Source organism: Eulemur rufifrons, chromosome 2 (assembly GCF_041146395.1).
Source record: "Eulemur rufifrons isolate Redbay chromosome 2, OSU_ERuf_1, whole genome shotgun sequence".
In the NCBI taxonomy this organism is placed as follows: Eukaryota; Metazoa; Chordata; class Mammalia; order Primates; family Lemuridae; genus Eulemur; species Eulemur rufifrons.
In genome coordinates this window covers 67,414,925-67,441,360 of record NC_090984.1, presented here as the reverse complement: position 1 = coordinate 67,441,360, position 26,436 = coordinate 67,414,925, and positions in this window count along the sequence as shown.

The window sequence follows — 26,436 nt, the reverse complement described above, 5'->3', positions numbered from 1 at the left end:
GAAACGGGGTCTCGCTCTTGCTCTGGCTGGTCTCCAACTCCTGAGCTCAAGCAATCCTCCTGCCTTGTCCTCGCAGAGTGCTAGGATTACAGGTGTGAGCCACTGCACCTGGCCTTCGCACAGTTCTTGAGGCTGGAAAGTCCAAGATGAAAGCGTTGGAAGATTCAGTGTCTGGTGAGGGCTTATTCCTCATAGATGGTGCTTTCTTACTGTGTCTTCACATGGTAGAAGATGAAAACAAGCTCCCTTGGGCCTCTTTTATAAGAGAATTAATCCCATTCATGACAGTTCCACCCTTATAATCTAATCACCTTCAAAAAGACCCAATTCTTAATTTTATCATATTGGGGATTAGGTTTCAACATATGAATTTTGGGAGGACACACATATTCAGAGCATAACAGTCAATATATCTTAAAAATTAAGTTTCAACATTTTTATCCCTGTATCGTAGATGGAAACATTGAAGTCTGTCCAAAGCATCACATAGTAAGTCAGTGACAGAGATCAGAACAGCACTCTCATTAGGAGATGATTTCTGCAAAGAATGCCAAAAGAAGCTGTTTATGTTCTCTTCATAGTAATGAGTAAGTTATTGAAATAATAACTGTAGGTGATTCTCTTCTCTGAAATTATCATTTTCCTAATTACCGATGACAGTTAACTCAGTATTTTTCTAGTTTATGCTATTTGATTATAATTGAATAAAAGATTGTAATGCTGCTATATCAGAGTTTGTGTATGTTTTTTAAATGTTGAAGTTGAACTATACCTTCTTTATGTAAATAGAATTTGCAAGAAAATTTTGAGAACAAATGAGTTAGTAAAATTCTAATAAGTGCTGTTCTTAGAAATTTCAATAAATTGGTATATTCTTTAATTTAAAATATTAAGTCACATTTTAATTTTAATATTTAATGACCTATTTGTTATGTTTACTTTTCTTCAGTAATGATTTTAGAGTTATCATTAGTATTTATTTTACTCTTCTGACCATGTTTTTTCTAAAACTAAAATTTTATACATAAACACATATATTAATATCTAAATGCCCTGTACATATCTCTTCCTTTTCTTGATGATTTTGAACTCTCACTGAAAATTTTAGGTGGCCATAGGAATAGCTTTTATTCTTAACTATACCACCATTGTAAAGCCTAATCATAGGAAAACATTTTTGTTTTAAAATACTGGGAGTCTAGACATGAAGAGACAGCCAAGAAATTTGAGATGCCCAATGTTTTAAGACCAACCGAACACCCAATGTACCAGGAAGAAGAGTAGCCTTCAATTTGGAGCAATAGAACTACTGTTCAGAATAAACCAGTACCAGTTTAACAAGGGCTTAGTATATTAACATTTCATATAGGTATAAAAAATTACATTAAGAATCTAAGGAGTGATGTCAAGATAAGATAAGCATAATAAAGGTCCGGGGGTTAGCTGGCAGTGGAAGGGAGAAAAATAGAACCCAGGACATGAGGAACTTAAACTCAGAAAACTTCCACAGAGTCAGGAGTACGGCATTGAGACTTCTGTCATCTCAGCCTTTCCTTCTTATCTTATCTGTCTCATTCCTGAGTGAAATAGGAAGACTAGACCCCACTTTAGGCCCCTCTAAGGAGTCAGCCACCTTCACAGTTACTCTGCTGTGTGGAAATAGATGCATTTATGGAAGCTGACTCTCCAAACCAGAGGAGCAGGCTTTGCATACTGATTAAGCACTTGCAGATTCAAGGCTGCTAAGCAGTCTCTTCAGGAAGCTTTCCCAGAATCTCCTGGCGGAGTCAGTAGAGGAGGATCTTCAAAAATATACTGAGTATGGGATGGTTCAGAAACAAACTAGAAAGTGCTGCATGAGATAATTAGGGTCAGAAGCTCACAAGGGTATAAATAGGCCCTGATTGGCCACTGCATGATCAAGAGGACACCAAATGTGATTCTAGACATAGACACAAATAAGTTGAGAAGCACAACTATAGTTTTCAAAGCTAAAAGAAAAAAGTTCAGAAATTAATTTCAGCTTTATATAATCACACAGGAAGCAATTAAATGAAACAAGACAACCTGCTTGTTCAGAAATTAATTTCTATGCTAATCTTGAACCTTAAATTTTTGCTAATCATGTTTCAGTTTAATCACTTTTATAAAAGCACATACACTTATCCATGTTTTCCAAATGCCACTGTTAAGCAATTTTCACAGCATATTTAGTCTGATACTGGTCTTATCATGCTTATACTCATCCTAGCAAATAAAAAGGGTAATTGAACCTAAACACAATCACATACAAATTTTGGAATGCTTCTTGGTACAAATGCCCTAGAAAAATTCAAATTCTTATATATCAGTTTGGCCCAGTCTAATTGATCAGAGGACTCTGTAGCAAACCTCTGGAATCACTTCTGTGGGCTGAGTGAGAATCCAGTAATTACCAAATGATGGATGGACAGTTGCTGTTATGATGCCTTTTGGCACATCAACAACCACTAAATCATGCAGTAGGCATTTTCCAAAGTAATGGTTATTCTTCCTACATAAAGACTTTAAGAAGTATAAGTAAAATAACTGTGGCTTTAGTGTGGACTCAGAAAGTAGACAGTGACCTCTAAACCATCCTTCTTCCTCTAGATTGAAATACACTGATGACATCTATTAATTAATTGTTTGTCCAATTGGCTTAATCAGCCAATTGGCCATTCATTTGACCAATATTTTATGAATGCTGGATGTTGTGCTTGGTGCTGGAGATAAGAAGATAAAGACAAATCCCTATCCTCATTGTTTAATGTGAGAGACAAACAGGAAAAAGAACAATATCAAACTGTAGTGACAATCATGACAGAACACTCTCCATGGGGAATGAAGGTGTACTGAGGAAGGGTTCTTTGAGGAGGTGATGACTAACTGGAGTCTGAAGGAATAGAAGAGCTGTCATGAACAGAGTAGGAAAGGGTCAAGGAATAGGTACTTGTGCAGAGGTGTGGAAAGGGGTAGTTTTAAGTTTTGATTTGAGTTAATTTCATTCTGTTCTCATTATCCCTTGTTTTTTTAAATGGAAAAAAAGATAAAAGGAAGAAACTCCATAGGAATCACTTGGAAAGACAGATGAACTGTGATTACACTAGACTGCAGCTCATAGTTTTGTTGCTTCAGGCCAGAGAAAGGAGTCAATAGTCCCCAAGGACCCCTTTTCCACTTTAAAATTTTCTGGTTTTTGAGGCTGTAGCATAGACTTAACAATAAAAGTGATAAAGAAGGTCAACTCTCATTTGTGATCATAGCAGATAGTATAGGTAGGGGAAGAAGGTGCAGGGAGAATATAGAAGTCCAGGAGCCATGGCCCAGTGGCCCATAATTTAAGCCACCATCCAATATTTTTGCAAAACTCTGTGGCCCTGGTTCCTCAATCTTCTTTGAACATTATTTATAATTTCCCATGTGAGAAGTTGTGATATATCCCCATTCTTAGAAATCTCCATGCCCTTTTAAAAACATAATTCAAAATATGACCCATATAGTTGTAGTCTAAAGCCCTCATTTTTCAATGCTTAAAAATTCAGAATTCTTAAATGCCTCACTTTTTCTAATAGAAAGGAAATAATGGGAGCATTTGTTTAAAAAAAAAAAGAAAATGTACATTAAATTAGCAATCATTTTGTGGAGCTTCAGTAGAACTAGATTACAATTATCTAATCTATTAAGAAGTACTTCATTCCATTTTTGCCTGTGCCTTGAAATCCATGCCGTGGAATAATTTTTTTAAGGGACTACTCCATTTAAAGAGTTAAACTCTCCTCGGATGTGGTACAAAATAGAATAAATATAAAACTTAAACTGAACTCAACTTTAAAACAAATCTTGTTATTATAAAAACCCAAACAATAAGACATCATTAGAACTTCCTGATTAAATTAATAAAAGTACACAATCTTTCCTTTGTCCCCCTTCTGCTTGAGAAGCTAAAGCTTCTTTTTGATGACATCTCAAAGTATTTCAAGGATCCGTTAAACCAGAGCAGAATTCCAACCTCATATAAAATAGGGAAGAATAACAAAACAAAGGGCTATTAATAATAAGTGTTGCAATTGATTATTTTAAGAGGTACTCAAAAACGGTATGTCCTTTAACACAGCAATTCCACTTCTAGGACTCTATCCTGTAGAAAGGTAAATAGACAAGAACATCCATTGATGTACTGTTTATATAGGAAAAAAAAAAGGGAAAACAAATTTATTTACTTAAAAGTGGAATGGTTAAATAGATTATGTTAGAACTGGTATGGAATACTATGCAACTATTAAAATGAATGAGGTCTATTTATATAACATCAAAAGATCTCCAAGACATATTAAGTGAAAAAAGCATATTGCTTGGGAAAAGGTTTGGAAGGATGCAAACCTACGGAGGAAAGTGGATGGAGTACAATGGAAAGGGGGTAAGGAAATGGTGAAAAGGAATTTTTTACTTCTTATGCTTTTATGCCATTTAAGTGTTTATGATTAAAACTTTTTTAAATTAAAAAAAAACAAAGCCAGTATGCATCAATTGTTAACCAAGAGAAAAGAACAATAGCAACAAAAAGCCTAAAATAAAGAAAGTTAAGATCCATAGCACACCTTATGGAAGGGGTACTAGAATTCTATTTGAAAAAGCTAAAAACTGTCTTGGTATCAGCTTTTTGTTCTTTTCTTGATATCAGATAGGGCATTTTCAAACACTTAATTATGTAACCCAAATGTATAACATCTTTGATTGGTATGCATTGCAACTTTATACCACACAGATTGTACCATTTTGTAATGTGTGTCAAGCATATCACTAAAAAGGCATAAAACACATGCATTTTACCTGTGATAAATCACCCTGACTATGTCACAGAACAAGTAGATTGCATACTGCAGTTTTCTAAGTGCCATATAAGAGCCCTGAAACATGGTGACACTCCTCTCATTTTGCTGACATAAATGACACATACCATCAAAATCATAGCCCCATCTCACATTGGTTATATTTTTGACAAGTGATTTTCATTCAGTAATGCTCGTTCATGTATATATCAGGTTTTTTCCATTCAAAACTATGAAGGAGAATTTAATTATATATTTTATAATGCTGGTAATTTCTTAGAATTGTTATAATTAATATGATAAAACATAAATGATTAAAATGTAATAACCTGTATTATAATTTTTGTTCCATGGTACTCAACTTTATCTAGTACTTAATTCTCTCCTTTCCTCTCTTCCACCTTTTTTCTTTCCTTTTTTCCTCCTATCCTTTCTGCCTGCCTGCCTGCCTGCCTGCCTGCCTGCCTTCCATAAATACGTATTAAACACCTCCCATGTGTCAAACATAAGTGTGCTGGATGCTAGGAATCTAAAGACGAGTATGACATAATCCCTGCCTTGGATGAGTTCACATGGTAGTGGGGTCAACCCATTTGTATACAGGTGAATCTGAATAAAACATGGTGTCATAAACAAAATCCTGATGAGAAAGAGAATAACATTTATTGAGCATTAACATTAACTACCCTCCAAACACCATGTTGTTAGATGTTTCACAGACATTATTCATTTAACCTTCACATTTAACCTTCATATCTTCACATAGGTATTTTTACCTTCCTTTTGCAAATGAAGAACTTGAATTGCAAAAAAAATTCAAGTGTTAAAAAAATTTCAAAGTATCTAAGAAATGATCAGCAATGCCATTAGGATGGAAATTATAAACTTGGCTGGATTAATTGACTTGTTAATACTTGCTCCTAAACTAGAACCCCGGAATCTTGCTACCCACTGCCAAAGCTCACTTTTAGACAAACAGAAAGAAAGGAGCTGCTGTAGTTCATGACAATGAAACAGTGTTTGTTTTTAATAATTAAGTTTTGAATTTCAAGTATAAGAAGACACCAGTATCATTTTATTATTAACAATCAATTCAGAATAGAAATGAATTGACAATTGGGTAACTGAATTTTCCTGAAAACAAAAGCATTGGCACTGTATACAGAATATGGAGGATTCTAGAAATGCTAGTTAAATAGCTTACCTGATCTCTATTTAATGAGAATTCTTTAATTTCACAGTTTATATGCATCCTTGAACTAGGAAGTAATTTTTCTTCCCTTTTTGGGGGCAGTATTGGTATAGGTTCTATAACCAAGTAATATCCAGAGGCCTTACAACCCTGTAATTTTTTAACATATTATAACTTATAAGCTTTTTTGGGAGAGGGGCTGGTATTTCATAGCTGGTAAAACTGCAGATCTAAGAGTATTAACTAAAGGGTGAAAGCAAGAACATTTAATGAGCCTTCCTCATAAATATTATCCAGTTTAACATTTTCTTTTTTTCTTTGTTAATATAGATGAAAGGTATAATACCTTGCCTGCTTCCTTCCTTCCTTCCAACAAACATTAAATACTTACTGTGTTCTGGGCTTTGTACTAGATACTGTGTATACAAAAATGAAGTAGCTCACAGTCTAACAAAGATAGACCTATAAAGAGATTATTATATTACAGTGAGGTACTATTAAGCAGTCACCACAGGATTATCTCATTTAATACTTAAAACAACTCTGTCAGATAGGAACTAATATTGTCTCCATCTTATAAACAAAGGCAGTAAGGCTAATAGAGGTTAAGTACTGGCCCAAGGTCACACATCCAGAAGGTGCCATTGCTAGGTGTGTTTGTATTTTAATTACCACAGGATGTTGCTGTAATAGAGATATAAACAAAAAGCCAGAAAGGCCTAAAGGGGAGTGACTGACTTGGCTTCAGGCAGTCCAGAGATGTTTTATAGAGGAGATTACATTTGAGCTTTACCTTGAAAGAAGAAATAGTAGATAGTCAATGGTTGGAGAAAAGTAGAAGAGTATTCCAGGCTGACAAAAAAATATATGCAATGGCATAGAGGTATAAAAGGGCGTGGCAAGGTTGAAGAAACTGTTCAGGATCAGCAAGAAATCAACCCAGACCTAAATTAGATGAGGAAGATTTGCATGCTTCAATAAGGAGCTTAGGCTTTATCTTACAGGCTGTAGAAAACTAAGAATAGAATAAAAGTGTGTGTGTATGTGTAAGATAATGCTTGAGGCAAGGTAGAGAGCAGACTGGCTTACAAGTCTACCTGTAGCTGCAATAGTCTACGAGAGAAAGAAGGGACTTCCCCTAGATTCAAGTTCTGAGGATGTCAAGGTATTCAGATAGCCTATACTGTGCAGGATGCTGAGCGAGTAAATAAGACCAGGTAATGAGGGATGTAATTATGTTGACACCTTATACATGCCATGTTATTGTGCTAAGCATTTTTATATGTATTATTTCAGTTGATCCTCACAACAATCCCGAGAAGTTATTTCTTTCTCTATTTTGCAAAGGAGGAATCTGATTGTTAACAACGTTACCTAAGGTCACACATGTGATCAGTAGCAGAGTTAGAATCCAAACTACCCAAGTCTGTCTTCCTCTAAAGTCCATAGCCTTTCTACAGAGGACATGTTCAAGAACACTACAATTTAATGGTTCCATTCATTCTGGTTTGCCTTCACTGAATTTAAATAAAGTGCCTTCAAGAGCCAAAGTGTTAAAGCAGCAAACAGACATGATAAAATAAGAGTCACATGGCAGACCTATAAAATGCAGGACTAGTTAGGGCACTTTTTAAAAATATGCTCTATACTTCCCCTTTGTTGGCATACTGCCATTCTCTTAAGAAGGCAATTTCTAGAGAAAAAAAAAAAAAAAAGAAGGCAATTTCTAGAGATGCATATGTCATTTGCATTTGTAGTTTTGGAAACTTCCCAGAAAACTATGATGTGAATAAAAGGATATGGTATTAAAGCAAAAATTCCCTTAGCTTTATCTAGCAACCCAACTGCCAGAATCAAGGTTATTACCAAAATGATTTTGAATAGGCCTTGTGCATTTATATGCGCGCGCACACACACACACACACACACACACAAAGTATGTGCATGCACACACATATGCACGGTGTCTATTTAGGGAAACCATGCTAGCTTGCTGCCCTTAGGACCTGTTTGTAAGATCGCATTTCTTTGACTGAATGCCCTTGATACAATATTATATCAAGCTTCACACTGCTGTACCAAAGTGCTTTGATACTTTTATTATCATTCATTAAGTTTTACAAATGGATTGGAAAAGATAATCCACACAGTTTAAGTGCTATAAAATGTTGGTTGCTGCTGTTGCTGTTTTTGTTATTCTTCATCATCATTGTTATTATTTTTCAAATCCAACTAGTCACCAGCATTAATACTATCAGGGGTAGACTCTGAGATCTTATTTGGAGGGTCTAGCAGTAGCAGGAAACTCCTATATATGCCTTTGATGAAAGAAGTACCTTCTTTTATGTGAAAAGGGCATTCTCTTCAGATAATCAGAGTGGCTCAACCAAGCCAATTATCATTCCATGATTTGAGTTCCCTCTTTTATTTTTTCCCCTCTTCTTCCTTTCTTTCAACAAACATCTTTTAATCCTGAGGTTTAACTCATCCATTTATTCAACAAATATTTATTGAGTGTCTTCTCTATGCCAGAACCCATCCCAGGTGCAATGAATAAAGCAGACAAAAAGACCTGCCCTCATGAAGCTGCCATTCTAGTGGACTAGACATGCCACACATCTCAACCAGTTTGTCGGTCAACCCGAGGGCCCATGTCAGACACCCCATCAGGCCTCAGGACTGGCAACAGGTGAAGAATGGGGAGGAGAAAAGACCAGAGCTCCAGACAGCCGCCACCCCCAACCTGCACCCTCCTGCCAGAGTCTGGCTACACACTAAAAAGGTTAAGAACAATTTTCCCTCTTGCCATACTCACATTTGTGTGATCCCTTGGGTTGTTACTGCCTCTGGAGTCTCACAATTCTCCCAGTTGCAGTGCAGCTCTCCTTCTTTCCAACCAGCAGATGCCTAATGCCAAACACCTGGGATACAAAGCTTTACATGAGGAAAAATCTGAAGATCTGAAGGAACTGAGGGTGTTTTACATGAAAATCCAAGACTTCTGACCGTGGGTCCCGTGCAGGCACCTTTTCATTAGGTTAGAGCCCACGCTGAGTAGCTCTGCAATCTAGGAATCCGTCCACACACAGTCCACCTCTGCTGAGCTAGAAACCCATGTCAGCAATGCCTGAAGGGCATGACCAAAGAGACTCCATTTGACCTACTTCATACTCGGGCTCCTTCTCTGTAGGATCTTAATGAGTTTCATCTAGCCAAATCTTCTCAGTTCCCCTAAAAATTAAGGAAGGAAACAAGATTCAAAATGATTTATTTAGAAATATCATTTCCTCATACAATGTTGGTGAAAATCACTCTTTTAAATGGGGGCATTTCAAGCAGATGACTACCACTTATTCATTATAAGAGCAGGAACAGAAATTATCTAAAAAATAGGTAGATTAATCTCTCGGAAAACTCAAAACTGTTATTTTGGCCAGTGATTCAGACTCTATCCCTTAAATCAAACCTTTTACTAAAAGTAATAACATATGAGGAAAACGGATGTTTTGAATTGCATTTCTATGTTCCCTTTCCTCGTTCTGGTGGAGGTGACTAATGAACAGTGAAATGGCCAGGAGGTAGGCAGGAAGCCATAAAGGAGAGGAGGAGGAGGAGCAAAGGACAGGAATAATCTACAAATGGTACCTAGATCTGAAACAATGTAGAATTCAGTGTATTTCTACTTTACAAGGTAAGGGAAGAGGCATGGAAAATAATAGTTATATTAGCTTAGGTAATGACAGTAATTAATAGTTGCATTCCTTCTCTAAGCCAGGGCCAGTGCCTGAAACGTATTTTTCCATCCATTATCTTTCAGCAGTCCTAAAAGGGTGGCGTTATTGTTACTTTAAAGAAGAAATATTGGAGGCTCAGAGAGTGCAATAACTTGCCCAGGCCCACATCGCAAGGTGGTGGAGCCAGGATTGGAACTCAAACTCAATGCCCTTCCCTTTTACCACGTCTCCTCTGCTCTACTCTTTAGAATCTACTGCTAAACATCACACACTCCTCAAATGGGACTATGTTATGTTATTACATCCATTTAAAACATATTAAATATCATTCTAGTGAAACATGTAGGATATCATTGGCCTTTGGAATGCAAACTTTAGCATACATGAAAATTACCTAGAGAGCTTTTTTAAATTGCATATTCCTGGGTCCCACTCCTGGAGATTGGGATTCAATGGGTTTGGGGGGAAAAATCTAGGAATTTACCTTTTTCATAGGCATCCAAGTGATTAATAGAATGATCATCAGATCGCACTTTTAGCAACAATGTCATAGACCTTATCTAAAATTGCTGATTCTCAATTTATCATTCCCTTGTCTCAACTCATTTCATTCTGAGATATATGGAGCTTTGCCAGTGAGATAGACTGTGTAGCCAGAAAAAAATACAACACTGGTGGGGAGAGGCCTGGATTCCAGTAAAACTCTGTTGATAACAAGTTAGGAAAACTCAACTAATTCCTGTAAATTTTGTGGGCCTTTGTTTCCTCACATGTAAAATGAAGAGATTCACATACCTATAATTTTATTTGGCTAAAGAAAGACAAATTTTTAAATGATAATTATCTACAGAGCCTAAACATTTCAATGGTGAAATGTAAGACACAGAGTCTAGTTTCTTTACAAATTTGTAATATCAACACAGTACCTCCAGATATCATGGGTTTGGGTGAAAGAAATGGAAATTCAAAGATGGAAGCAGGCATAACTTAAGTTATATCATTAAGGCAATTCAGTTGTTTGCTTAGTGACTGATTTTATTAATCAGCATCTGTAACTAAGAATGCTTCAAGTATATAGTATTTCAAATCTTAGAAATCAAGTTATTGTATAATCATTCATTCTAATTTTTAATAGCACCTTGAAATCCAAAGCTATTTTGAGTTTGTTTTTAAAAAACTAAAAATACCCCTTGATTTACATTAACATGCTCCTGGATATTAAAAATACAGGTTAAGAATTGCTGATTTATATCTTGGATAAAAGTGTCCACAGAATGGCATATTGGATGGTTAGTGTCCATGGAGACAAGCTTAGTTAGTGAAATGAGTCACACAAATGAAGTCATAAGTCACAAAAGAAAAAGGAGGCTACTGGTGCAAGAGCTATGTAGTTCCTATGCAACAAGGAAAATCATGAAGCAAACTTGTTGCACCTTCAGAAAATTGTGTATTTGTTCACCTCCCTTGAAATATTCCTCTTTGCTCTGTGACTTATTAACACCTTCCCAGGAGGCCCTAATTTGCTTGTTCAAACACAATAATCCAGCAGCAGAATTTGGTTGCAGAAAGAGACAATGAAAAGATACATTATTACATGGGAAATCTGAATCACGAGAAACAAAAGAAACAATTCATTCAATTATGAACTAAGTTGAGATGCGCCACTTATAGCAATGTTGAGGGAGACATTAATTTCACATTTAGATGGTGTATAATATTTCCTCCAACATTTTGCAGTATAATTTAACAGCTCTTATTTAAAAAGGAACTTTTCAACTCAGTTGATGCTAGTTTTATCTCCAAAGCTTTCAATTATACCACATTCCTATTAAGTAAACTCAACACTTTCATAATCTTGCATAGCCTATATAGCATGGTAGAGTCAATCAGGGAAGTGTACTGAGACTATTTTGTATGTATCATAAGGATAAATATGTTTTTTCTATGTATTTTCTAGCTATTTCTTTAGCAAGATCTTGGAGAATTCATAAATTGACTTTGACTTCTTCAGTTTATGATTTTGCAGCATCCAAGAATGATAAAATGTTTTCTGCTGCAGGTAAGGAGTATAATATTGCTACAGTCTATTTACTTGTAAGGTAAACTGAGAAGTTAAAATGAAGAGGTTTACTTCTTTAAGTCAAGAATTCTAAGGAAAATAATTTTTAAAATATTTTATACTAATCTTTAATGACATCCATGAATGCTATGACTTAAAAAGCCAAAGTAACTGTTTTTTTCTACTTAAAAAAAATTTCAGCCAATAACCTCTAATCTATATACCACCCAAAATACAAACTTCAGAACCAAACTGCAAGCCATCAAAGACCAGCTAGGCACCAGGCTGTCTAGGTGCTTACGCACCTTCTCCCTTCACATTTGCCTGTATCTTCTAAAGCAAGAAAACAGTTCTGAGAACCTGAGGGGATGGTAGAACTATAGAGCTCTCTCTACCAAGCCAAAGAGATAAGCGTGCCCCAGTGCACCAGGGACTTTATAATCATGACTTTCAGAAATCACTGGAATGCAACTTGGCCTGCAAAATTTGCATTTAATTACCCAATTTCTTAGAGGCTCTGGCCCACTTAAACAACTTTGAGTAATTATGGTCTAAGGATATCCTATCAATTCTGAGGAAAACACAGATATAGGACTTTGTTGGAAAAATATCTATTTAGTACCTAACAGGTAAATTGGTAGACTACATAATTCCGAATAATAATCATTCTAAATAATTCTGGTGTCTGAAAGGCCAGAATGAGGACTATCAAAGTAGATAAAAGGAATTAATTATAATGGCAGCTAAAATTTATCAAATGTTTGATATGAATGATCTTAGTTAACCCTCATGGTAATCCTTTGAAGTAGATATATATTCTGTTTTACAGAGAAGGAAACTGAGGCCTGAAAAAGTTAAGCAACTTGTCTAAGGATTCACAACTGATAATGGCAGAATCAGAATTTAACTCAGGCAGCTGGGTTCCAGATCTGACATGTTTAAAGAGTATGATATACTGTCTTCCAGAAGTAAAGAATAGAAAATAAATTTTTCTTTTGTTTCTACAAGTCCAGCTCTGCAACAGTCAGCTTATCTCTGCCTACTTGTCATTAGTTGCCAAGGAAGTGAGACAATCTCTAAGGTAAGTAGCATAAAATGTTCAAATGAGACTTTAAGGAACTTATATTTTTATTTATGCTACATTGTACTTCACTAAAGGTAATTTATTTCATTCAGTACTTCAGAAGCCATACTATTAATTTTGGAATGTGATACTAACATAGAAGACTTGCTCTATTCAATGTTATTCTTTTCAATAGGAATTTCTCTGGCATTGAGGATACAAAACTTAGGAGCATGGAAACATGGCCTCTGTGAACACATCCCAAGCTGTAAAGCTCCTTGCAAGGGGATAGGGAAGACACAACAATTCTCTACTTAGAATTCTGGGAAATGGGCATAAGACGGCTAGATTTCTCATCTATATAACTCTGGGGAAAAAACCTCACTGCCTTGAGGTGCCCAGAAGACACTTGCTGCTAACTCTGACCAGAGAGCTTGAGATGTCTGTTCCCCAGCAGCAGGACCCTTACAGTTCCCCCTCAGCTTTTAGAGGTGAATGGGTTTCTCAGCCCCAGTAGAGATGCTGAGGAATCCCAGGAACCCTGTGCAGTTCCTAACATCTTAGGGGCACAGCAAAATAGTGCATTATCATTTTACCTACTCTTTCTATTCTGATCTGTGGAGTTCCGTGTTATCTGCACTCATGCAGATCTCAGGCCTTTGGAAAGTGACAATGACCAAGTTCTCTTATAATCAATTCATTTAAAGTTTGAGGTCAAAATAGACAAAGAAATTACTGGAAAGGGCTGGAAAGGTTAAGAAAATGTTCATAAATTAAATTGCCTAAAAGTACAGTGCCTTTCATAAGATAGCATCCTCATTTGTAATTATTCATATTGTCTAGACACAAGTTCATCCTATATTTCACGAAACATTTTATTTCCTTATCTGGTAATGGTTATTCCTGAACCTGTGGTCAAATTAGAAGATTGGGCAGATGGTACTTTCAATTTAAATGTAATATTTGCTCTGCCTAAGAGGAGTATTGACTATAAAAGTCACAGGCTGCGGACCATTTCCTGTGGGGTTTTTCCACTATCCTTCCAATTAGTCAGTCAAAGTGATGTTTCTCTAAACATGATCATTTATTTTTCTCTGGAGTGTTGCCTTCTATCCTGTTCAAGAAAGATGATCCTGGAAAATAAAGAAAGCTTTCTACACCCCCCAACTCCTCATGCAATATTTATGATTAATTGCAGCCCCTCTCAATGAATGACAAAATGAAAAAAGCATTCAGCGTCCTTGTTCTCACATAAAAAAGCATTTGTTGCAGTTTGAGTCCCAGCCAACTTCCATTGTTTAGGCAATAATTAGTCAAATTATACTAATTACTAACAATCATAACAGAAATTATATAATTATAATTTAGACCAGTGACCTTGGACTTATGAAAATAGAATGTGGAGTACTTAATTGCATGATGTGGCACTACAATTCTATACCTACAAACTCAAGGGTTTTGTATTTGTTGATTAATTTACAATACCTTGGACCTAAACATTTCTGAAAGTGACAAAACTATGTAAGTTTCACCAACTACCTGAATAGCATCTTATTTCAAACAAACTGATCCATATTAAAAGTAAAATAAGACTCTCATGTAAATAATGACTTCAGATATTTCAGAAATGTGGAAGGACTTTGCAGCAAAACTTTAAAATTGAACTGTTTCAGGAAATTGAGTCTAGTTTAAATTATTGAATGATTAAAACAAATCAACATCTTTTCTAATCAGAGAAATGCTGAATCTGTTCAATACACACTGTCGATAGAGTTCACCTTAGAAAACAGAATGCGTTATGCATGCAAAAACAAACCTCAAGTTGGATGCTTCACATCAACAGAACGATGAAAAAAAGACTCTTCCAGCACAGTAGGCAAATTTCCCCTTTAATAAGCAGCCAGGAAAAAGCAATATTTCAATGTTTGCTTTCCTTCCTCTGAGGGAGAAGGTTTCACTATGACTTATTTTACTTCCTTTTGATTCTGTCCTATTTTCTTGGCTCTCACAGACAGCTCCAGTAGCAACATGACAATACCACTTTGCACTTGCCGAAAGCGCCTTTTCTCTAAAACTCTCAGCTGTGGTCTATGCGAGGAGAGTATAAAACAGGGGAATGATGCAAACGCTGAAGTCCATCCTCTCGTACAAACATTTTGAGAGACCCAGAATCATCTTAACCCCAGGCTGGAAATGAGGGACACCTTCCAAAAACAAAACAAACAAAAAAATTCCTCCAAAAATTCATGCTCAGTATCCTTGAGGCCTCTGGCAAGATTATGTATAAAATATGTATAAAATAAAGCAATGCCATTTTCCTTATGAGGATGTAAGAGTAACTAGATTGTATTTTCTAAAGTAAAACTTGGCGGGGGGGGGGGGCGGCTGGAGTCTTAGAATTCTAAAAATAACTGAAGTGGGTACCTAGAAAGAATCAATCTTGAATGCATATTTCTGGAGTAAGGAAGGCTCACGTTCCTTTTTTTTTTTTTTTTTTTTTTTAATGAAAAGACTTACTTGTCCAGGGAAGAAATACCTCAAATAAAAAATGCTTCAAAATAAAACTTAACAAAAGATTGTTGATGCGCTCTCTCCATATATATGCATATCTACATCTATATCTATCTACATATTTTTTCCAATGGAAGAAAGAAAACTTTCTTTACAAATATCAGAGCTCTCTAATGTATATTTAAGGTAATTAATTAAGGTTATCATCGTAAGACAGATTTGGACTCCTTAGACATCTGATGAGTGCCTGGATTTCAAAGATCTATGCTCATTCCTTTGCTTTTAGCATTTATAATGACCTTCCAAACTTAAAGCAGTTTCCTCTACACATTTTGTCAAAGATGTAAACCATTCTTTTCAGAGTTTATCAACTAATTAGAAGAGTTGGCTTATGTGGGCTGGAAATTTCTCATCCCAGTTTTTTAATTTAATGAACCTGAAACAAAATATTTATAATAACTACTCCTCTACCACAAGAAAACATAGGAAAAAAATAAATCCATTTAAGTAATCAGAAAGAGCTTTTGTTATAAACATGCATTTTTTTCTAGATTTCAAAAAGACATTACATTGGTTTTATTTTTTAAAAAAATATACATATACACAAGCAAATCAAATACAACAGCATATAGAAGGATAATATGTCATTGCTAAGTAGAAATTTATCCTGGGAATGCAAGGCTGGTTTAGCATTGAAAAATCAATCAATGTAATTTACCATATCAACAGACTAAAGAAGACAAATCACATGATCATCTTAGTATATACAAAAAACCATTTGAGAAAATTCTATATCCATTCATGATACTGTCAGCTAGCTAAAAAAGGGAAACTGCTTAACCTTTATTGCTTAATAAAGGGAGTGTATAAAAAACCTGCAGCTAACATCATACTGATGGTGAAAGAATGAATGCTTTCCTCTCAAGAACAGAAACAAGGTAAGGATGTCTGCTCTCACCACCACTATTCAATAGTATACTGAAGGTCCTAGCTAATACAATAAGAAAAAGAAATAAACACATACAGATTGGAAATAAGAAATAAAATTTTCTCTATTTAAAGATAAATGAACACATCTAAAGATGCTCAACAACAATAGGTAAATTAAAACTATCATGACATACAACTACATACCTATTAGAGTGGCTTTAAAAAAAACTGATCATACCAAGTGCTGGTCAGGGTATGGAACAACTGGAACCTATTCCTGCTGGTAGGACTATAAGATGGTACAGCTACTCCAGAAAACAGCTTGACATTTTCTTATAAAGTTAATCATATACTTTATCATATGATTCAGTAATTCCATTCCTAGGTATTTACTCAAGAGAAAGGAAAACTTATTTCCACACCCTGGAAATAAAACCTTTATTTGATTGCTAAAGACTAGAGACAACTCAAATGTCCTTCAACTGGTGAATTGAAACAAACTGTGGTACATCTATACCATAAAATATTACTCGGCAATAAAAAGAAATTAACCACTCATGTGCAACAACATGGATTAATCTCAAATAAATACCTTATGGTAAGTGAAACAAGCTAGACTCAAAATGCTACATCCTATATGATTCCACTTATGTGACATCCCAGAAAAGGCAAAGTTATAGGGACAGAAAATAGATTAATGGTCACCAGGGGCTGAGGATAGGAATAAGAGGAGGAGTTGACTATAGGGCAACAAAAGGAATTTTTTGAGGGTGGCGGAACTGTTCTGTATCTTGACTGTACTGGTAGTTACACAGCAGAGTGTGTGTGTTTGTCAAAGCTCATAGATTTGACAGCACCCTTAAAGTATGAATTTTATTGAAGGTAAATAAAGTAAACTTGAAAAGTGAATTAGCACACACAGATACAAACATAAAAATCTGGGAGGATATATACCAAAATACTAATGGTGATTATCTTGTAGATGTTGTATTATCAATGATTTTAATTTTCCTCCTTGACCTTTTCTGAAATTTTAAAATGACCCCCAGTTAATATGTATTACTTTTGTTTCTACAGGGAAAATAAAGTTGCATTCCTTTCATCTATTGGGTGTGAGCCTGCAGACCTAGTTAAGACTGCAACTGCCTCTTGAAGGCCTTCTGGATTCCAGCTTCTCTCTCCTTTCCCCCTTCTGTTCTTTATCCTTTATAACAGTTTCAACACATCAATGCTCAGTTCAAGAAGCTGCAATCATTGTCTGATGCCTATTCAAACAAGCCCTGATTTCTCTGCTGGCTTTTCAGTCTCTTTCTGACTTAATAAGATTAGGCAAAGATTTATTGAGCCCTTACTATGTGCCAGGTACTGCTAGGTGTTCTACATGCAATATCTTATGTAACTCTAACCCAGAAACCTAAAATGATGTACTTTTTCTGTCCTCAATTTATAGATGCCCATGGTCACACACTAATAGAGACAGAAAGTGGATAAATACAGAGTTCAAATTCTCAACCTGTGCAGTGGAGTGAATGGTTAAGGAGCACAGCATCTGAAGGAATGTCATCAGGGTTCTAAAGGTTGGCTCACTTTAGCTGTGTGACCTTGGGAGAAATTACTTAACTTCTCTGAGTCTTTTCCCTGAGAATAAAATAAGGACACCAGTAGTAACTACTTCATCAGTTGGTTGTGAAAATTACATTATATTATACATGCGAAGTGCATGGTAAATAACATTGTCATCCCCTCCATCCTCTACCCCACAAGTCTTCTTTCCTCTTCAGCTATATCAAGAACCTTCAGCTCCCATCAAGGTGATCTCTTAACTTTTCAGTAACAGCACCAGGCTCTCTTGCCTCTGGGTCGATGGTTTATTATTCCTCAGCCCAGAACATCTTCCTTTCTCTTTTCCACCTTCTGTCTTACCTTAGCCTACAAGGCTCACCTCAAGTTCCTCTCCATTCAAAACATTGCTTTATATACCTCCTTATTGGTGGTCACTAGTAGTTTCATGGGCATTACTTTTGTCTTTAATTAAAATGGTCATCCAATAAGGCAGTCACTAGCCTCATGTAGTTATTTAAACTTAAATTGAAATAAAATTAAAAATTTCGTTTCTTAGTTACACTAGTCACATTTCAAGTGCTCAAGCGGCTGGTGTCAACTGTATTGGATAGCACCAATATAGACCATTTCCTTCACAGTACAAAGTTCTATTGAAGAGTGCTGGTGTAAAATGTAAACCCTTGGAGGGCAAGGACTACAGCTAAGGTTCTGGAAACCCAGCAGTGTATAATGCAGTGATTACACAGGAGGAACTCCGTTGAGTACTTGTCATTTGTTTTATTGATTCACCGAGGAGATTCACATTTGATGGGAATCCTAATATGGGTATAATCTTTTGACCTAGGCTGCAAAATACTGGTTGATTAGATTATTTATGCGATTTTTAACTTTAGCTTTGAAGGACCAAATTTCCAAAGAGCCAAGCTCATCTTTCCCTTTTTAGGGAAACAAAATAATTATTCTGCCAGTGACTCCTTCAGTTAGGAGCTGATATCCTCTATGACACATACAATTTATACTGAATCTTAGATGTGAAGCTGCCTATGTTAAATAATCTTTTGCAAAACCTTACCTAATATAGTTTTTTTAAATGAAAAGATTTCCAGGTGCTTGGCAAATACTGCCCTGCTCACTTGGAGTATTTTAATAAAAGTAAAATGCGTAATATTCATCTTATTTTAAAGGTGAAGAATCAAGGTCAAATGATTTACCTAAGGTCACATTTCAGTTCTACTACTGGCTCCAGTTCCCTCAACACCTGAGTCCCTATCTTCTTTATTCATTAACTCCCAGAGTTCTAAATCACTCCCATACCCTTCGGGCATTTTATACCCACTAATGATACCACTTACTCTGAGTGCCTACAATTTGTAAGCTCGCTGCAAAAGTAGCAAAAGCAGCAAAAGCTGAGGCTTATGCAAACCCCCTCCCCATCATATAAACATCTTGGCTCTATCCCAGCTGAGTCACTACCACGGCACACAGAACTCACAAAAAATCAGACCAAGCTTCAACCACTCCACTAAAGGTGCTGCAGATAAGTAGGTCATTAAGAAATAAAACATAAAATTAGCAAAACAGCATTTTTCCCCTACCATATGCTAAGAGGTTTCTCCAAATGATAACACACACACACACACACACACACACACACACAAATCCATACATCAGACGGGACGAATTGAGAAAGTGGCTTCATGGATGCATTGATTGAGATACTTAACCAAGATGAATTGCTTTTTGATAATTAGATTTGAGGAAATATTTTTTTTTGTCTTCTGTGATTCCACTGTTTCATGTATTGCTAAAAGAGTTAAAATTCCAAGGAGATAAAGGTTTTTCTCCACATGCTTCATCTCCTTGTACTTATATCAAGATACCACAATGAGAATTTTTATAAAATTTCTCTTAGGCTTATTTGCCAAATATTTTCAATGTTAAAATGGTTCAGTTTTTCAACCAAACTATAATTAAGACTTGAAGAAGAAAGTTATTCCAGGTTACATCATTAACATTCAAAAAGAATAAAAGGGGGATAGATGTGGGTTTCAACAAACGAAATTAGCAAAATGAACCTGATTTTATATTTTAGGCATTCCCTTAGAGCTCCTGGAATCATAGCATAAATAATGGCCCCAATTATTAAAAATGAGAAATTTAACAAGGCACAAGATCAAAGTGCACACACACCGGGTTAACTTCACACTCATTCAGTCACAATTACTAAAAAATGCTTTCAGCTGGGCTTGCACTTTGAATTCGAGATGATTTTTTAACTGACAGCAAATTTACAGCCTTTCCTTATTGCAGCAAATTTGCTTGACTTTTGGTCTTTATGCTGACATTTTGATAAACTAGTACTCCAGTTCCATCAAGAAATAGCATGATAATAATCTATGGCAAACAGTTGCAAATTACAACAACAAAAAAAAAGGAACAAATAGTTGGATAACAGAACTCTCTAGCATCAGAAAAAATAATCTACAGTACCAACAAAAACTAACCAGCAGCCTCTTTGCTTTGTCCTTATTGAAATCCATTCCTCCCCCCATCCCCTGGGAGGTATGCTGAATCTTTTCATTAAATAGACTGGGACAGGGAGGGAGAAATAGATTCAGAGGAACATAGATTGTGATGAAGAGATACAGACAGAGGAAGAAACAGTTAGTAGGGAGAGATAGAGAAGCAGAGACAGCCCAAGACATGACACCGAGAGAATTAAAACCTCTAAGTTGGAGCTATTTGGTGTTAGATTAGGAGTTGAGTATAATAATCTGTTGCAAAGTCCAAGAAGAAGTGAAACAAAGATGAATGTACTCAGCTGAAATTGACTTGTTCGGCAGTCCAGTCATATTTCCCCTGACCTTTCCAGCACATTGCACCCTCAATTTATGCTCAGGGGCTCTCTTCTGAGCATCATCCAAGCTTGGAGTTTTCACTCACACCGTTCCAGGCAGGTCAGTCTCCAAGGAGTGAAGAATACTAATTTATAACCTCTCAGGTGTTTGGATCAGGAAGTTATTTTTCATTTGAAACTCGACTGTCTGAGCTACTCATCCCCTGATACCATTTTACAGCATGGCTGCCTGGGCTGCTCTCAGATCCTGGCATTTCATTAATTACTACAAGAGATGATGGCCTCTGACACTTGAATTAGTCAAAGCATCCTCTTCACCAGTGAAGCAGCAGGTAGAGATATTGCAGGATTGACTGATTCTGGGGGATTGACAATATGAACCAAGATTTCATGTGATCTGCTCTACATCTGGTGACACTGGCATATTTGTTCTACACACCAGAATAGACTGAGTATTTTGGTGAAGTTCATTTTAAAATGCAGTCCAATAATATTCACTATGCCAGTGGTTATCAAACTTTAGCATGCATCAAATCACCCAGACTGGGGGACTTGTTAGAATACACATTGCTGGGCCCTCTCCCCAGAGTTTCTGACTGAATAGGTCTGGGGACCCATCTTGAGAACCACTGATGTAAGCAATCCCCAGCCATTTAAGAGAAGGCTGTGGGGAGAACTGAAAAATTCATACATGCAAAGAGGGAAGAAGATGCCTCCTCTAGACCAGTACTTTTTAAACTTGAATGTGCCTATGAATGCAGATTCTGATTGACAGGCCTGGGGTGAGTCTTTGCTAACAAATTCTCAGGTGATGTTGATATTGATGCTGCTGACCCAGGAACCATACTGAGTTTTCAAGGCTCCACTTTAACCAGGGGAGTGTTTCTCAAAGTCTATGCTGAGCACCATTTATATGAAAACCACAGGGTTGTTTGTAGAGTGAGGGAGATTGTCATTAGTGCAGATTCCCAGGTCCACCCGTAGATATATTGTATCAGGAACTGTAGAGGTGGGGCCCAGGAATCTGCTTGTCAAACACATGAGTTTCTGAGATTCTTATACAGATCGAGAGCAATGGTTTTGGGGCCAGGGCATCAAGAGGTGGGTATTTAGGGATCGGTATTTCCAGGCACTGACTACTTGGTCTCCTAGTTATTTTCTCTCTCTTCTTCATTCTACTGTCCATTTTTTTGTTGGCTGTTGAGAGGATCCTAAAAGAAGAGGTGAATTTTCTAATTATCTGTTTTATTCTGCATTAGCAAAATATTAGGAGGAGGAAAAAAAACCAGAAACTATAGGCCATATTTAAAAATTTTCCATAAACTTAAATTATTTCTGTCTTACCTATCCTGTTTCTATAGACAACCACAAATTGTTGTCTAGACTTCTTTTGTTAGTAGTAAGTGAAAAATGTTTTTGTAATGATAATTTAATATGTTGCTAAATCTAGACGACACAAACTGTCTGCCAGCAAGTGCCATATTGAAGTTTCCTAAACACTACAGAAAATAGAAATTATTTACAGTTAGTACTCAACATTGGCAAACAAGTCATGCTATTAAAGATGTATTTGCATATGTTATATTATAAGAGGCATACAAATGTATTGTGCAAAACTACATATAATGGGGCATAATTAATCATTTCTACCAGTGATGACTACCCCATTTCCCAATCTTGCTGTCCAATCCTCCCTTTCTTCTGAGCACAGACATGTGTGTTTCTAACCTCCTGGGATGCCAGCATTATGTGCAATTCCCCTCCCTCCACCCCCAGCTTGTGTACCTACACCTACATTTAAAGGACTAAACCATTGCAAAATAATTCAGTATTTTTATGCAAAGACCAAGAAAATTAAGTTTGAACAGCAGTAAAGATGGAAAGTTGTTTCTAGTCCTTATTCTTATCGTTAGGACCATCTAGGGAACTTTTTAAAAGTTCAGATTTCCGAACCACATCAAAATTCAGATTCAGTGGGTCTGGAGTGAGCCAGGAAATTTATAGCATCCCATGTGATTCAGATGACCAGCTAGGTTTGAGCAGTACTGGCATATATAAAAGAGCATTGGACAGAATCAGGAAACTTTAATATTGTAGTTATTCTTGTTAACAATAATATTTGTTAATATTGATTTTCTTCCTACATGTCAGACATTTCACTAAGCCCTACTTATATTATCACAGAATTATCAAAATAACCAACCATCCAAGGAAACTAAGACTTGGAGATGTTAAGTAAATTTGCCTAAAGCCACAGAGATGGTGAATGGCAAAAGCAGGAGTTTGGTTTAATCACTGAGTAGTGTGTGAGCCATTTAAGTAGTTAGGTGAGTCATTTAAGTCGTTACGTTTTCTCATTTGGAGATGAGGGGTCTTGGACTAGACACTAGATCACATCTAAGCTTTTTTACAGTTCTAATGTTTACCTGTGAAATTGAACTAGAAGACATGATTTTTAGCCTTTTAGCTCAAGATGCATCGAAACTTCCTCGCCCTCCTTCCCATTTTTAGGTTTAAAGCACCACTTCACCTATGGCTCTTCCTTTTCCACAGAGAAAAAACTTCTTCAAGATCCGCCCTAATTTCTTTCTTGAGCTTCCTCCACCAGTGCCTCAGGGAAGACCTCCAACTCTCTAGCCCACTGGATAGCAGGTGGACCCAGCTCCAGTGATCTTTCCATCTGATGCTCTGCTACTCTTGGTTGCTTGATGGAATAGTCCTGCTTGCCCTTCAGAGCCAACCCACGTATCAACTCCTTTGTGAAGACATCCCTCTCTTCTTGGTCAGAATTAATTTGTTCTTTCAAGATTTTCTTTTGTTTTGTGTTATAAAGTGAACTTAAATCCTAGCTTTCTGGCAACTTCAGTTTCAAATATTCTGTCAGCTCATCTACACAAGCATGCCAGTACTTGGCAGTCTTGATTTAGACAACATGGCAATTGCAGTCATGGCATATATCCCATGAGTGGTGTGAGCTATTTTCCTTTCAGTGATAATCTAGAGGGCAGAGGCACCTGCCTTACCTGTTTGACTATTCTTCCTTCCATCTATCCATACAACCATCTGTGCATTTATGTACATATATGTCAAGTTATATATTCCAAATTTAAATTCCCTATACTTGACACTAAATAGACTCAATTTTTGTTGATTGATATTAACTATTTTTATATGAATCTCTGCTTAGATAATCTTTTGCAATCAGCTTCTTTTTCACTCCCACCCTGCCAACTTGGATAAAAACTGTCTGTTTCTTCTGAAGAAGTAAAAAAGTGGCAAAAGGATGATAGCTCTAGAAAATGAATGGAAGGTAAAAAATGTTAAATTTGATTGGTGCAGGCTACTGGCATAATTAAAGAGACAAAGCTGACATCGTACTTTGGTTAAAAGACAATGATGAAGGCCATGCTCTTCAACTGGACCTGTGCCCAGCACTGCTCTTATACCGAGCCTAGAAAAGGAGTCAGACAGCAGGTAACCAATGTGGACTGTAAGACTACATGAAGGTGAGCAAGAGGCCACCAACAGGTCCTCAGGCTGGAGTCATCCAACTCACCAAAGCATAGGGTGGTGGTATTCAAGGGAAAAAAATACGGCAGGCTTATAAAAGAGGGAATTTTTACTCAATTCTGAATCACCTTTTCACAAGTCATTGTCGCTTGGCAACTTGTGGCAGCTTTCACTGACTTCCTAAGGTCTTCTTAAGCACTTCTCCCCTGTGATCCCAGACCTCCCCCCAATAACTACCATTCTGTGGTTTCCTATGATTCTATCCATCACTCACAATAAACTGAAAGCTCTATGAGGATAAGGTATAATTCACTTTGGTGTTCCCAAGCCCTAGTAGAGACACGGCAGGTACTCCATATACGTTTGATGAATTAATGAAGGGGAAAATTAGCCACCTGTAACTATCACAGGTAGTTATTTTAGTTCCTTTTAATGACCAAAGGGACTTTTAGAGTGAGAGATGTTCTGTTTGTGTCATCCTGATGAGAAAGTAGCCTGTCTCAGACTAGAAGTAGGTTTTTGACTCTGGGGAGCTCTAAGCTTGGTGGCAACAAGGTAGAAAGGATCAAAGTGTGGGAGGCCGAGTTGGACTAAATTCTCTCTAAAACAGAGAACCAGACCTCTACTGTCCCAGTCACTGCTAGAAAGCAGTTCTAATTCTTATTTTATTTTAGTAGGATAGATAAATATTTCCTTTGCAAGGGTGTCCCCGCCTTCTTTCTGACTTGGGCAAGTATCCAAAGATTTTTGTAGGTGTAGCAAATGGCCTTCTCCTTGTTCCAGATGAGATCTACAGCTTTAACATTTATTTCCTCTTAACCAGGGCCTGAAACTCTTGAATCAATAATTTCAAAGACCAAATGAGATAGAGTTTGCTTTAGAATGTGTTTTTCTATCTCACTATCCATACACCCTGCCATTTTCTTTTTGTAATTATCTGCAGTTAAATTTTCCATTATGCTCTATTTAGAACAGGGGATTCATTTCCCTTGATCATCTACTTGAATATTGTATAATTACTCTGATGAAACCTAGGTTATTAAAAAGTGGTTGGGCACAGATTACCATATTTTCTCGTAAGGAGGCAGGGAACTAGTTTTTGAGACTTGCATTAGTGGGTAGTGGCAAGTCTTAAAAATGCTGGCTTTCAACATTCTCCCAGCAAAGCCTCCAATACATTCTAAGTCACCTTTACCATGTCTCAGTCAGAAATCAAAAATATGTGATTCCTCCCTCAGTCATATTAGATAAGATGCTATATTAAAAAAAACACATGGTGAATAGTTAATACATTGACTCTCTTGCTTCTTTTTCAGTTCCCATTCCTTTCTCTAATGCATCCATTCCTAAAGAATATGACCCAGCCAAAATGTCAATCAGTGGAAGTGGAAGAAAAAATAATAATGATGTGTGTGTGTGTGTGTGTGTGTGTGTGTGTGATATTTTCATTTTGGCGTGGAGATGTTACATAAACTATAACCCTCTCAAGTTCCTTTTGGTTGGGAACTTTTAAAATCAGGTTAGACCTAGACTGAGTTTTAAGAGGAGTCTTTCAAGGCTAAAAAATAGCAAAGCAATTATGAAAGCTTTATCTATATACAAATAGTTTATACCTTCAAAGGATATTTTGTTCTTTCTAACATTCAAAAATCCTGACCACTTCAATAGGCCATATGCAGAAAGTATAATCCTCCTTTCCCTATTTTATTATTTCTCATAGTGACATCACAGACCAAAAGATCATTGAAATTGGGCCCTGGATTTTTTGTATTCTTCAAAGGAAGACATCAAGATAAAGTATATGCTTGTTAAAACAGCTTATCACTGACAAGTCACTCCTTAGACTATTAAAGTTGCAAGAACTTCCACAAACATCATTTACTTTTTATGGAAAAAAAATTTAATTGTTATGGCAAGAAGAGAATAATAATGTAAGTCTATTGAGAATTGTTGAGAGGAATAATTTACAAGACATTGTGGAGTACTTTGCAAGGCCATCACCTCTCAATCATTCGAGTTTCAATTCTCTACCATGTGTGAGTGAAATCTTTTGTTGCTGCTTGTCTTATTAGAGCCAGAAGGTCCTTTTTCCAGATTATCTGGTTCATTGTTTCTCAGACTGGTGTTTTGCAGAGTACTAACCTTCAGAATGGTGGAAGAGACAATA